The sequence below is a fragment of the Akebia trifoliata genome, chromosome 9, assembly GCF_017979445.1.
Source record: "Akebia trifoliata isolate Shusen 1 chromosome 9, ASM1797944v1, whole genome shotgun sequence".
NCBI lineage: Eukaryota > Viridiplantae > Streptophyta > Magnoliopsida > Ranunculales > Lardizabalaceae > Akebia > Akebia trifoliata.
Window position 1 is genome coordinate 23,596,953 of NC_141383.1, and position 16,506 is coordinate 23,613,458.

The following is a 16,506-nucleotide window of genomic DNA, read 5'->3' on the forward strand; positions in this document are numbered from 1 at the left end:
TAATCAGATAAATTAATTTGATCTTAAGATCGAATCTTTCTAGATAAAGTGGTCTGGATCTTTAAAAGTAAAACCAATTAGTCCAACTGATTTGGTATTGATCAGTTTGATCCATTTGTCTATTGGGTCAACTGGTTTAAGTGGTTCAAATTAATCAGTACATTTCACCGATTGGGTAGGACCGATATTGCGGGTTTTGTTTGATTATTCTGGATCGGTCTGCCCACCTACCTGTTGGTTGGATTGAATAAAGCAACCCGGGAACACCCATAGTCAGTTTGGGTCGTGACCTATAGGAAGGCTTCTAGACTCTAGGTTTACTACGTGCAATGCATTTTTATCTAGCCACCCTTGCCCAAGCACACCTATATACCTCTCGATACATGGTGACTTGGTTTGATATACCGTATAGGTGATAATCTAAAACCCCAACTCACTTCTCTGAAGTCAAAAACAGCCAGTTTGATCTCCAGTTGAGAGGTGGCGCACAATGCTGAGAAAGGGCCCACTTAAATACCTCTCGTCTAGAATAGACGTAGTCTATCCCCCTCGTACAGTAGGGTACAGCGGGGCAAGATCTTGCTTAGGCACCGGTTTTGACCAAGAAGTGCAATTGATATACTTAAATTATCTTTTATACCTACGGGTACGAGTCAAGAGTTGTAGCTTTCATAAATGGTTTGGCATCCCACGAGGGGACCGACCACGTACTAGTACTACGTTGGTAATTGGGACATGTGACTGTGTGGCTTACAATAGGTCAAAGGCTCAGGTCGCTCCAGCCTGGGTGCATCAATGTATCTATCAGAATCACCTGATCAGACGGTATTAATGCCCCCAGTTTGATATACCCTAAGGTACGTGACTGGAGTTGTGGGTTTCATGAATGACGTCGTATCTCCGAAGAGACCGGGCCACGCACTAGTGCCACGTTGGCTAAATGGGACGTGTAAGTGAGTAAAACAGTAAACATGCATGTGGTGTGTGCAAAACAGGGTGGGGTGTGCCCGGGACCTTTTTCAAACAAATGGGCCCATGGATCCAATCATACATTTAATCAAAACCAAAATCATTCAAATCATATGAATATTCAATTAAGATCACATTATTCCCATCACATAAGCACATTAACATTACGATCAACATCAATCATGTATTTCAAACAAGATCATGGTAAATTAATCAATAAATATGGCATATGATAATGATCAAACAAACATTGCAATAGGCATAATTTTTATAATTTTTAAGGTCCAATCAATGATCACTTTTGGGTGATCCAAAATAAATCGAGATTCCAATAGGTGTTACATTGATGATAGAATGACAATGGTTGGGATGAGCTCACTCTCAAGAACATTAATTGTGCCAACATTAGATAAATTTAGATTTTCTGTGAATTAGGAAAATACAATCTGAACTTGCATCGATGATATCTAAGGCTCCCGATAACGAAATCGAGTGAACTCAAGTTCTAAATTAATCTACTCGATGAGATCTACATTTTATTAATAGGTATCCAGACTTAGTTCTCATCAGAATGTTCTGTAAAAACGTTTTAACGTTGCTGTCCCAACTTTCATTCAGAAATAATTCCAGATTTACAGATTGAACTTGCATCGATGATATCTAAGGTTTCCGATAACGAAATTTAGTGAACTCAGATTCTAAATTAATCTACTCGACGAGATCTATGTTTTATTAAAGGCTCCTAGACTTAATTCTCACTAGAATATTCTCTAAAAAAGTTTTAACATTGCTGTCCCAACTTTCATTCAGAAATAATTCTAGATTTACAGATTGAACTTGCATCGATGATATCTAAGGCTTCCGATAACGAAATTGAGTGAACTCAGATTCTAAATTAATCTACTCGACGAGATCTATGTTTTATTAAATGCTCCCAGACTTAATTCTCACTAGAATATTCTCTAAAAACGTTTTAATATTTCTGTCCAACCTTCATCATTCCATCATTTTCATAGGTTAATTTGAATCTTTCATTATTTAGGGGTCATCAAAAAGTGATCCTTAATTAGAAAAAAAAAATGCAATACCAAAAATCATCTACAATCAAGATAAAAAAATAAATAAAATAAATAAAATAAATCCAACTAAATAAAAAAAACTAGGTCATCTTGACAATGCTCCCATAATTGGGGTTTTTCAAGTTTGATCCTCAATAGTCCCCAGTGGAGTCGCCACTGAAAGCGCCCTCGATCCGCGGGGTGCACGGATCCACTTTTGACCCTTGAGGTTTGGGAGTCGCCACCTAGTTATTGTGGTCTAGGAACCAAACTGACTCTAACATGGATAAAAAGAACTAATCTACTATAAAAAAATCTGAATTCGGGGATCAAGTTACGGGGTTGGAAGGTGTTAGGCACCAACCCTGCCCGGCCAAAGCCGGTTTCTACTAACTTCCCAAGTAAATTACATTGCTAAAACCTAGATAAAAATAAATAAAAATAAAAACTTACCTTTCCGATAGCAAGAACTTTGTTCCCTCAGATCTGACAAAAGAGCTCCTTGTACCGTACTCCCTTGCTTCGTTCTGTCTCCGAATTTAATTTCGGATCTCCGAGACAAGGTATCTTCTTATTTTTGAATCTGAACTCTTCAAGTTCGTTGCGGATTTAGGGGTGTTTTTGGAGGGCTTTTAGGTGTTTTCTAGACTAAAATTGAAGGAGGGATGTTAGGTAAGGAGTTGGGGCTCAAAAACTAGGGTTTATGGGGGGTTAGGGGAGCTTCTAGACCTACTTCTCTTAGGGTTTATGATTTGATACGAAAATAGGGTGTGAACACCTCTATTTATAGATGTTTTTTTAGGGTTGATTTGGATAGAGTTAGTGTTTAATTAAAGATCTTTTAATTAGAGTTGTGTTTTAGTTAAAATTGTTTTAGGTAGAATTGTGTTTTAATTAGAATTGTTTTAGGTAGAATTGTTTTTAATTTAGAACTCTATTAGATAGAGTTATTATTTAATTAGAATTCTATTATGACTTTTAGTCTTATTTGATTGACTTTTAATGTTTTGACTTTAGTCTTAATTGATTGACTTTTAATATCTTGACTTCAGTCTTGCTTAATTGACTTTAATTTTGACTTCAGTCTCACTTAATTGACTTTACTACCTTGACTTCAGTCTTGCTTGATTTACTTTTAATTTTCGGAGAATCCCCTTCCATTATTTCTTTAATTCTTTGGACCCCCAAATTGAGGGGTCCTTAAAGAAATATCTCACGAACCCTCAACAATTTTGCCTGAGAGTCCGATTAATCGATTTTTTAGGTTCAAAATTTTAAATTAATTTCATTAATGTTTCACTTTAATTATTTAATGTTTTATTTATTAATTTCGAATTTTTTAATTATGAAAATTGTGAAATTACCGTTTTGTCCCCGGAGAGGACTTTTCACGTTTTAAGTCGGTTTTTAATGTTCCAAGATGTTTTAGAATCGATTTTTTGTGAGGAATTCAATGGAAATATTAGTTTGTGTTATTTATGAAATTTTTTGTGTGAAATGGTCGTGAACTTTATGAGGGGCATTTTCGTAATTTTGTCGAATTCTGTGAAAATTGGCGAAATGATTTATTTGGTTTCGATTTGTTGTTTTATGTGTTTGAATGAGTTTTCCTAAGCGTAACGTAGGCTCTGGGGTTGTTTTGAGGTTAGGGGTATTTTGGTAATTTGATAGTTTTTAGTGATTTTTATCGTGAAGCTTCTTTTTGATTTGCAAGATGATGATTTCTATGTTTCTGGGGTCGTATTTACCTAGCGTATCGTGGTTTCCAAATTTTGTCAATTCGAGATACCTCATCCGGATTTCTGAAACATATCTGGTAACAAAATAAAGCAATGGAATACACATCCATCATTGGGAATCATTGCAATCGGGTTGACGAGTTGATTAATCAGGCGGATGCAAAAATGGGATGTCTACAACAGCCCGACATCATGTAACAAGTTTAATAGTAGTAGACAAGTTGGGTTGTGTCGTATTCAGGTTGATATGCATAACTCGTGAACATGTTACAATTAAAGTGATAAAATTCTTAGGGACAATGACCTCAAAGACTTATTTTTTGAAAATATGTATAAAAAAAATCCCTTCCAAAAAAAATATATATATATGAACTCTTTAGTATTCATTTGATCAAATATTAGTTTAAAAAGGATTTTTGAAGTGAAAATACCATAATTATCATTTCAATGATTTTTTAGGTTTAAAGAAATGTGTTTAATTGAGGTACTCCAATGTTTTAAAATTAATGACAAACCCCTTAACTATGGTCATCTTTTATAGAACAATGAAAAAAAAAGAAGATATAGATGAAAAATAAATTTTGAGTTTCTCTTCCCAAAATTAATAATCTTTAACTAATATTGATGGTGATGATGATTGCAACAAAGATGATGATGGAGATGAGTATGGTCGTCATCATCATCATCAATCTTATTTGATCTATGTATGTTAGATTTATTAAAATATATAAATAATTTATTAATAATTAAAATATAATTTTAAAACTTGATTTGAATGTTCATCGAATTGAATCAACTCAAAAATTAGCAAGCCGACTTAAATAAGTCTAATAAAATTATATTGAATTTATGAATAGTTTTTAATAAATAATTATTTTTTCACATAAATATTAATAATCAAATAAATTTGTCAATTTTTTTGTTTGACTCAGTATATTTTTAGATCAAATCACTTTGTAAAATTGTTAAAATGATATTACAGGTATTTTTCTTAAAAAACCTTCAAAAGATTCTTAATAGGTTAATATTTATTAAGTGAGACTTAAATAATCTGTATTCTTTACAAGGGGACTATTCGGCACATATCTTTAATAAAGAGTCTTTCTCAAGAGTCACCATCCCAATTTGAGATTCTTTATTTCCGGTCTAAGGCTACTCCAAGATAGTTTTTCCAATCTAAACATCCCCTGCAAAGAACATACAAGATTTCTCTAACAATCCTAAAAATTAGCCAAGTTTACCATTTAAGCCCATATGAGTAGGTTTTGCAGTTCAAATTAAACCCATAAACAAGAATCCATCAAATAAAAAATAGAAATTTGCCCATGAATCTAAGAAATAACGATCCATCTCGAGGAACAAAGCAGTAATTCTTACATCTACCAGATCAAAAGTAAAGATCATTGCTTTAAAGATAACGTAGTATATATACTTTTTTCCCAATAAAGATCCGTTTCTTCAATTTTTTCACACAAATTCCATAGGTTATGATACCTGAAATACCTCCTATGTTTAATAATGGAGTTGTGATTTTCTGACTCCCCCCTCTGATATACACCGCCTCTACTCTCTCGATGTGACATGTGATAGAATCATAAATTTTCTTTTCTCAGGATATACAACTGCACATCCTTATAAACATATGCAATTGTTTATCTTAAGAAAGAAAATCTATGATTCTATCACATGCCACGTCGGGAGAGTAGATGGGAAATATGTCAGAGCAGGGAGTAAGAAAATCATCATTCTTAATAATTTAGTTGGGTTATATACAAGTCGGGTTGTATGATGGTTGATACAACATGTTAATTAAACATATTGATATCCTAATCTGGACACGACCAGAGGTGGAACTAGTAAGGAAGCAGTGGCCCCCCCCCCCCCCCCCCCCGAACTTTGAAATATCCCTTTTTCAACTAATTACATATCTTATTTGCCCCCACTCCCTCTGATTTTTGCCTTCCCCCATCCAATTTTTCAAGATGAAATTGCCTCTTGATCGAGCCTTCTCTCATAGACTAATTGAAAATGACTTAAATATCCTTTTCTTTAACTTCTAACAAAAAAATCTCTGAATTTTCCCCTCAAACTATTCATCTTCAAGTTCTTTAGTGTACCATTAATTATAATTTACCCCCACTACAAAAAAAAAAAAAAAAAACTTGACTCTGCCCGTGGACACGATTTGTTTAATAATCGAGTTAGACGGATCGACACGATTATTCTCAACTCAAACCCTCTAATTTCGTGGGTCATGTTAAGAATTGCCAACCCTACAAGAATCAGATCTCATAAGTTTTGTTGAAGCATGAGATATATATGGGACATCTATGATTAATCATAAAGAAATCATATCTTAATTTAAACAATTAAATTTCATTGGCCACATGCAAAGCCATGTGCTACCTTACCTTAATTAAAGTTGATATTTCTTTTGACCCCTTTTAAAGCTTCAACTTGTAAGTTTTAAATCCCATGCAAAGTAGTTTCTATATTAAAGTGATCTACAATAGGAACACGACCATAAAAGTGTTAAAAACCCAGACATTTTCATTACTCGCAGTTTTTTATTTTTTTGAAAAAATTAATTTTCATCTTGTTGAGATAATATTCAACAAAATCTTTAAAAAAATTATTTTCTTGTTTGGGTCAAAATATTGAAGTCATTCTTTCACGATTACTCCATCGCAGAAATTAAAATCAACTCTTGTTTCGATAACCTTTTAAGTTCAATTAAACACTCGCAGATGTTTAAAAAAAATATGTTTTCTTAGGATTACTTTAGCACTAAACAATATTATATTTAGTGCTATAAATGATTGATCGAGGGTCGATTTGGGAGCAATTAGACGGACTTGGAGCTGTTCAATATTTTCATTAACCAATATAATATTTAGTGCCATGAATGATGAACTCAGGGTTGATTCGGGACCAATCAGACGGACTTGGAACTACTCAGTATTTGCATTTGATTATAGAACTGAGATCACCAAAAAAATCCGATTCAACTGTTAATGGATCATAATATAAGATCCTCCATGGGTTATATAAGTGACTTCTGTACAAATTTCTTTTGCAAATTTTGGATCCTAAATCTTAGAAAAGTTTATATTAAATGTAAAATGTCGATGTAAGCAATTTTCATATGTGACCAACATCATTTTTTTTTTTGTCTGAATGCCGGAAATGGCCTATTATGCAAATTATAATTACGAGCATACCCTTGAGACTTAAAAAAACTTTCCTATTTAATGAAATTTGAGGTGTACCTCTAACATTGGTCAAAATGTGGAGGGGCATGTCTAAATCATGCACCCTCTCAAAGACCTTTCGAACTTCTAAGTTTGGGGAGCTCTACAGTCTTCTCGACTTCTAATGATGATTTGGAGGCCTTTCAAATCCCAAGAAGAACACTTAATGAAGTTTGTTTCCAATAAAAACTGGGTTCTATACTTCTAAGTTTGGGGAGCTCTACAGTCTTCTCGACTTCTAATGATGCTTTGGAGGCCTTTCAATTCCCAAGAAGAACACTTAATGAAGTTTGTTTCCAATAAAAACTGGGTTCTATATATAGAGGAAACACATTGAACTTTGTTGGGTAAACATAAACATGGAACTTCTTTTTCTTTTGTTTTGATTTGATATATATATATTTATATATGATGGGTTCCGAGGAAGATTATTCAAGCTACGAGGAAGATAATGGTCTTCAACAGCATTTTTGGTATGATGATGACAGTGACAATGATATTAATTATGATGATAATGATGACGATGATTATGGTTATGTCAATGATGATGACGATGGCAATGATGATGTCGATGATGATGAGGATGAAGACAATTTTGTGTCTTTAAGCAATGGCCTTGAACGTCTACATTTGTCTAACAATTCTGGCCTTGGCATTGAAATGGTTCATGGCAGTGACTTAGACCCCTATGATGATTTTGACAATTACGTGGATGAATCGCCACCATTTTCCGAATTTGAATGTAATTTCTCTGACTATGATTTCCTGGACTGATAATAATTCGATATGCCTCAATTTCTTTAACTATTAGATCTTTTTATTTTCTTTTTAGTAATCTGGTTCAATTGTGTTCACGGCCAATTAATTTTGTCAGGTAGTTAAAGAGCCAAGTTCGAACCATTTTTAGTAATCATTGGTTTAATCCTGTTTAGTAGAGTACCATTAGTATGCTAGTTGTTGGCCTCATTTCGACCTGGTTGTATCCCTTAATGCTCGAAGTTTACTTTTTTTTCAATTTAGTGATGATCTATGCAGTTTATCTCAACCTACATGTACTGATTTTTTTCCCCCTTAAGATTGCTATTGAGTATGACTTTTGTATAGGATAGATAAGTAATTTTTTTTTTTTTACTTTCATGGATTGCATGTACCAATCACCTTGCACGTGTTTAACAGTTAAATATAATTATTTTTATGTGAGGGACATATAAAAATTCAGAAGTGTGACTTGAGGAACAAATCCAGTATCCCTTATTATCTGAAGTAACCCTTGGTGGTTAAAAGCAAACAAAATGTGCTTGGTGTATTGGCAACATTTGCAAATTGTCTTGAATCATGTTTGGGGTAGGTTGAGACAAGCTGTTCTGGTCTTTTCAATATTTACATTTTATGTTGTAGTCAATGGGAACTTTGTAATGCCAATCTCTCAACCTGAGTTCATGATCTGTCTGGAAAGATATCCCTAATTTGGATACAACTTGTTTAATATTTGAGTTAGACGGATTGATACGATTATGCTCAACTCAAACCCAGTAATTGTGTGAGTCATGTTAAGAATTGCCACCCTATATAGTATTATATCATGTTTTTTTTTTTTTAAATTAAACTTAGAGAGATGAGTTGTTTTAAAGAAAAAAAATATTCATTGAAGATGGAGACATGTTATGAGATAGGTAAGGTACCTAATATATGTTTTAAAACTCAGAAACCAAGAGTTGGTTCAAATGAGTCTTAGAACTGAATCAACCAGGAGTTCAGTCTATTTAACTTGACCCGGTTGAGTCAACTTGATGAGATTTCATTATTTGCTCAAAAGTTGACCAAGTTGATAAGAGAGTTCTCATTAGAAAGGAATGGGAAATCTATTATTAATAAAAAAGAAAAATAATCTTAATTTAAACAATTAAATTTCATTGGTCACGTGCAAAGGCATGTGTTACCCTATCTTATTCAATTAAAGTTGATATTTCTTTTGACCCATTTTAAAGCTTCAACTTGTAAGTTTTAAATCCATACCAAGGAGTTTGACTATATTAAAGTGGTCTACAATTAGAATAAGACCATAAAAGTATTAAAAACCCACACATTTTCATTATTCCTATATTTTAAATTTTTGAAAAAATAAATTTACATCCTATTGAGATAATATTCAACAAAAATCTTTAGAAAAAATATTTTCTTGTCTGGGTGAAAATTTTGAAGTCATTCTCTCACAATTACTCCATCATTGAAATTAAAATCAAACTGATTGATTATTGAAATATAAATAAAATATATAACGTAATTTATATACATTCTGTAACATTTTATCATAGAGTCAGGATCACGTAAATTGTTCTGTTTCGATAAAATACGAAAGGTGTCTATGTTGAACGTTTTGGTTGGAGTTTAAAGCACATCAACTCCTAATAAAACCATTTTGTGGAGGGTACGTAACATATATATTTAATTTTCAATTAAAATATGCCACATAAACATTATATATTATTATAAGAATGAGACATTATTTTAGATCAATTATTTATTTATATTTGGATCCTATTAGATTTGGAAATGATGATTTAGAAGTAAAAAATTTATGAATTGACGCGTTCAACATCTATTAGTAAAGTATCTTTTACTACAAGTATTCGCCCAACGAAAATAGATTCGCTTTTGCTGAGGCCCGCGCCACTTCATCAGTCCCATAGTATTTTATTGATTTTTTAACTTTCAGAATATAAAATAAAGAGTGCCAACTCTACCCTTTATATCTTCTCATTTGAATCTGCCAAACTCATCTCAAACCTTACAATTTATTAATTCTTGTAGTTTCCTCCTTTAAGTGGATTCAACTTAATAATTTCTCTATACAAGACAAAACTACCACATTTAATCTTTATAGACCAAATTACCCCACATGTATCCCTAAGTGATGGGGGTGGGGTCAATGGATAGTCGAAAATCCGAATTTGATTTATAATATAATATATTTATAATATTGAGCTCAAGGGTTATTTATTTATTTATTTTGATTATGATACAATTGAAGATAAGAATTTTTATTTATTTATTTATTATTATTATGAAAAATCAGTTGGATTTAGGAAAAATCGAGATTTCTTTCTCTCCACAGGTTATTTGTATTCAAATTGGATATTTTTGGATATCCGATAAAAAAATCGGATTCGAATTCAGGTATCAAATAAAATTTTAGAATTCAAATTCGAATATAGCTAAATCCGAACCGATAAGTATTTGTTAACAGTCTTAGATTATAATTTTTTTTTGGGAGGGGGGTTATCTTAGGTTCTTACGGATACTTGAACATTGAAGGAGAAAATGAAAATAATATCTAAATTTAGGATTTGACTAATAAAAGATTATAATAAAATATATTTCATACATATTTTTTTCTTTTGCTTTGGTGGGCTGTTTGTGTCATCCCACTCGGCACGTGTACAACATTAAATAGTCACATTTTAGTAGAAAGACATAGAATTTTGAAGACATGACCTGAAGAGCAAATTCAGTCAACCTAACCAACTCAACTAACCCTTAGTAAATATAATTCATACATATTATTAGAGAATAAGATGCATTGTATTAGGGTGCATGAGATACATTGTATCATTGTAAATTTAATCCATCAATAAATGCCACACTTCCTTCTATATCTCTACAAATATTCCAAGTTCACACATTTACGTCTTATAATCTCAAAAAAAATTTATTGTAAAATCTATCAAATAAAAATCCTTTAATTTAATCTGTACGATCCTACTTTGTATGGTCCTGGGAGAGATCACGATTGACCTAGTCTCCTAAGTAACCGACTTCAATAGACCCAAAAATGAGAATGATGCAACAATAATGGACTTCAGATACAAGACGTGACCATAAGAAAACACAATTGAATTTTGAACAATATAATAACATATCACTTAATGAGATCAAGAGCAACTATTTAAAGAAATCAATCATATAATCCTTCGTTAAGGACTATGCAATTACAGAGGGTGTTATATAATAAGATGCATTGCTCTTTAACAATTTATCTCATCACAAATGGATGGTTGTGCTGAAAATTAATATATTGAGAATATATCAATTAGTATTTTTTATATATATTAAGAATGATTGATAAATATGATATTTAAATTTAAGCATTATGTGTGATTTATATTAATTAGGATGTTTTACATTGGACTTACTTTCTATATCTTGGTTGATGTAATCTCTATAAATACCCGATTAGGGTTCATGTAATGATCATCTAAAAATATTCAAGAAAATCATTTTTCTAGATATATTACTTTCCACATGGAATTTTTTTCTTACTTTCTTTTTGAATAATGATGAATGCACGCGGTCTTGGTACACGGTTGACGTGGCTGAGGCACAGAACCACACATCTTTTTTCATTGTATCCGAATGAAAACAATCTATTGTTTTGTGCCCTTGCCTTATCAGCAACGTACCCGACTGTGTACCAAGACTGCGTGCATTCATCATGACTCTTTCTTCTTATTTGCTGAGAGTAAATAAAAATTAGGTTTGTTAGTAAATAATGCCATAATTGGTTGCATAGTTGATACACTATATGTAGGAAGGCTCTAGACTGGAAGATAATTGAATAAAGGATAATGATTTATTTAGGTGACCCCTAAATCTATGAGATAAGATTTGATTGATGATGGAAATGGTATGTTGAGTATGAAAATTATTAAATTTCATTTTGTTTATATATGATATGTACTTTATCTCTGTACTCTTCCATGCAATTGGGACAATGTTGAATTATTGAAGAGCTATAAACTTATAATTAAAAAAGATGACAAAATACATACTTGAAGCTGGAATGTGAAGGATAAAGGCAGGAATGAGACGTATGATAACCCATCTTTATCACTAGTGTCTGTTGTTAGCAAGTTAGGAAATTAAATATGAATTATATATTGTTTTAAAAAATATATATTACATGTTTGATTATTTTTAGGTAAAAGGGTAAATGTGAGATTTTACCACTCACATGGTTTACCAGATCATCAACTTCACTTTCAACACTTTTCAAAGATTTGATTAAAATGTGTGGATCTTTAGACTTTTTGTTGTATCATGAAATTCATAACTATCAAAAAAAAAAAATTATATAAAAAAATACAAAAAATCTAATTTCTACTAATATTAAACGTATGAATTAGATGAGGAGATATTCCTAGGGATTCCCTAAACATGGATCTCTTGGAAATTTGAATTGGGTCTCAAACATCGTTAAAAATTATACCCCTGGGGATTATAAAGATTTTGAGTATTAAACTTTATAATTTCTTATTAAGGGTAAAATCTTTCATGTCTTTGTATTTTTTGTTTTTACCATTTTTAATTTTGATGTAAATTTGGATAGGCAAAATCAAGATTATAATTAAACTAACCCCGAGGGGGTGGTTCAATGACAATTTTGAATCCAATAAGCGGTGAGAGTCCGTAGGTTGTTTGCTCGATACCCAATATGAGCAATATTTCTTTGGGGCCACCCGTGAGAGCATTCCTTCACTTACTTGGTGCGTGTGATGTTCAGGTGTTGAAAGTGCATGGGGAGGGTCTCATATGGCTTGGTTCCTGTCCTGGTTCATGCGGCCCCCCTAGTTGGATGTAAGTTTGGACACACCCCCATCATAGAAAAGGAAAAAAAAAAAATTATAATTAAACTTTTCCTATATCATATTCTAGTTTAATATTAAATTTGTAACTACGAATTTTTTTTTTTTAATATCATGTAATTTTTGAGGTGTATGGAGAGTTGATCTCATGACCTAGGTCCAAAACAGGTGAAACCTACCTTCATAGTGAGTAGAACTAGGATGTCAATGGGCTGGGATTCGGTTTGATCATGCCTATGATGGACTGGGTTTGGATTTGAGAGATAGGCCCATTAGGTAGTCATGTTCGATTACTTATATATAAAATATTTTATATAGATGCATATAAGTACTTATTGAAAAATGATTTGTGAAGAAATTCCTGTGAATGTAATTTCTTAGAATAATGCTGAAGTGACCTCAAGATTTTGACCTCACATCTGACACACTGACGTAAAAGTGTATGAGAGGCATAGATACTTTTCATCGAGATATGAGTGAAAAAGAACCTATGGTTCCTATCTAATTTTACGTTAAGATGTGCGATATGAGATCCAATCTTGAGGTCACTTTATCATGGGCCTAATTAAGGCCCAATAGACTTGGCCTAATTAAAGCCACAATCACAAACTTAAGTAAGATCCATTAAAGAACATTGTTCAACTTAATCGTTCAACTCTAATCATGGTTTTTAAACTCGGTATTTGGTCTTGTCTCGTCCACCTCTGATACCGAGTTGACTCGGACGATACGTCTCGTCTCGTTCAACATTGAAACAATGGTTTTTAACTATTTAAAAAATCTGAGAAAATCTGAAAAATTCAGAATTGATTCCTATTAAAAAATGAACCTCTAAAAAAAATATAAAATTAAAAAAAAAAAATTCATAATATACCTATCAATCAAATTCAAGGTAATTAAATAAAACACATGTTTCCTAAAGATTAGTATAAATTTCTAATGAAAATTTCATCAAAAAGCTTCTAAAGAAAAAATAAAACAAATTATCAAAAATACATTTAAGTATTTATCACAAGAAAGTAATAATATTACTCAATAGCTATTGCTTGTAAAAATAAAACATAAATTTTCATTTGTAACTTTTTTTTTCGCAAAACTCGGTTAACTCGGACGAAATTTTTGAAAATCTCGTCCGATACAACTCATTTGTCTCGCGAGTTAATGTAAAATTTGTAATGTCTCGGATATCTCGTTCGTCTCGGACAAGTTTTACGAAAATATCGTCCGAGACGACTCACATAACTCACGATACGCGGTCGTCTCATGACTCATTGTGAGTTGGTCTCGTTAGACTGCGATACCGAGTTAACTTGGGCGATACGTCTCAGTCTCGGACGAGTTTAAAAACCATGACTCTAATGAATGTAGGCGATTGTGACATGTTCATTTTATGTGTTCTATGAGCCCATGCCATTGTCTTGTCCCAATTAGTCCTTGATCGTGGCAATGCTGGCATTGGAATATTAGTAATCCGTTATTTGTGTAGACTAATGGCATCGATGCCCCCCACCTCAATGAATTTTGGTGCAAGGGGGTGTCATTAGAAGATGGAGATGAATGCATATCTTTCTAATTGAAATAAGTCAATAAACATTATCAAGAATGATTCATAAAATTTTATGATTAAGAAGTAGGAAAAAAAAAAAATGATTGGTTTTGAAAATGTTTTAATTTTAGTATGAGCCTTAATTCCTCAGGGGCCACCAACCAACGAGAGCGCACGCTCACTTTCCAAGTGTGTGTGATGTGCAGGCAGTGCATGTACCCTTAGACTAGTCCTTGGACAAGACAATGGTCTATGGACTAAGCAAAACCTAGATGCATGCTCGGTCTACTATCTGTATTAGCAACGATTTCGAAAAAATTATAAACGAAGAAGGATGATAATGATTTTCTAATGAGGTGCAATTAGTATAATTGAGATTATTATTATTATTATTTTTTTTTTTTTGGAAGTGTGTTGTAGGATGAACAGAACCCTTCTTTGATTCAATTTTCCATTCCACGTGGCATAAATTAGCGTGACAACACCAGGGAGCTGTAGTAATGTTTAACATACTGGTTTTCCTCTATACCAAGAGGTCTCTCGAAAACCCTAAATAACCCTAAAGCCATTATAAATACATCACACCAAAGCCCTAACCCTAAAGAAACGTAGGACGATTTGGGTGAGTTTTTGTTGGTTTGTTTTAGTTGTAGTTGTAGTTGTAGTTGTAGTTTTGAAGGGAGGAGGGAAGAGAGGGCGAAGATGAAGAGTGCTATTTCTGACACCTCTTGTATGAGAAGAGACTTGATCTCTTCGTTGAGCACTGTTAGCAACTCTCTGAGCCCTTTCTCTTCTCTTCTTCTCCTTTTTCATTTATTTTTTTTACACCAAAATCCAAATATACTGTTAGTGTGTTTTATTTGGGGAAGATGGATTGGATTGGCTTCAAAGTGTCGCACAGACTCTATTTAGTGTGATAAATGGTTTATTTAACAAAAATCCATTTTTCTAATTTTATTTTCTTAAAATCTTTTTAAAATATCATAAATTAAAATTGATCTAGGTTAGGTTATTGAATTTCATTAATTTGTTCCAATTTCAAGCATTATTATGGCATTGTTTAGGTCAGCTTAAGCCTTGTCCCCCAACCATCTAAGAAGGGTTGGTGAGATATCCAAGGCCACGCATCAGATCTTGAGTTCGAATCCATCTTCATTGGTAATGGTTCCTTCCACCATTACTGCCCATTTCTAAGGATCTCAATGGGTTGGTCTGGGCCGGGTTTGATTGGGCCCTCATCCAGTCCTGAAGAGCCGGTGTCTTCTTAAACCAGCCCTATACTGCTATCGGGCCTTAGTTGACTAAGCCCTAGTTTGGCCCTATGGGTTCTTTCTTGATTCGGGCCGAATAAAATGTTAGATTTCAATTTTGTAAAAGAAAAAAAATTTTAATTTTTATAATATTAATTTTTGGTGAATTTGTAATTATTGTCTTATTAATATATTATTGTCTTATTAATATATTTAAATTATAATTATATATATATATATTTACTTTTATTAAAAAAGTATTTATGTCCCTCTAAAATTTGTAATAGTGTATAATTTGTAATGTAATAGTGACCCTTGTCGGACACAATTAGGCCCTGGCTCGACTTTAATTTGTGGGGTGGAAAATTATTGAGCCCCATCTACCCTTATGGACTAGTGAGCCGAATATTAACATTTCGAATCTCATAATATTCAATTTGAATTAATATATATTATTTTATTTGATTTATTTATTAAATAAATAATATAATATATAATAAGTTTTTTTTTTAATAATGAAAAATCAGTTGGATAAGAAAAAGTTATATTTTTTTTATATATAAATTATTTGAATTCTATTCAAATATTATTCGATATCCAATAAGATAATTGGATTTAAATTTGGATAGAGTTTCAGAACATATGTCAAATTTGAATTCGGATATCATATAAAACTTTTGGATTCATATTTAGATTAAAATATTGTTGTATCTGAACCATGATTTTAAAACTTGTCTGAGATCGAAAGACGTATCGCCCATATTGGAGTTGAATGAGACCTACTCACAAAGTCACTTTTTTTTACTTAGATTTAAGACTAATGCTCAATTTTTTTACTTTTTGAACGAGTCGTTTCAATCGTATCGGAAAACTAGTCACTAACCACTCAGTGTCGGACCTGGACGAGATGTGACGCGAACTCGAGTTTTAAACCGATCTAGTTAATTGGATATGTGGAGGTGTCAACTTAACCTATTGCCAAGTTGATGAGAATCTTAAACCCTCTATTTTGATTAAAAATAACATCAAATGGTGCAGTCCTGGCAGGCCT

General features: G+C 32.4%; 1 non-coding gene across 1 annotated transcript; it reads left to right on the plus strand.

Annotated features, from left to right (window-relative positions):
- Positions 1–14,900: 14,900 nt before the first annotated feature.
- Positions 14,901–14,989, plus strand: LOC147394829 (small nucleolar RNA snoR1). The gene has a single exon (XR_015181896.1). It is a non-coding gene; the product is annotated as a small nucleolar RNA snoR1 (small nucleolar RNA).
- Positions 14,990–16,506: the final 1,517 nt, after the last annotated feature.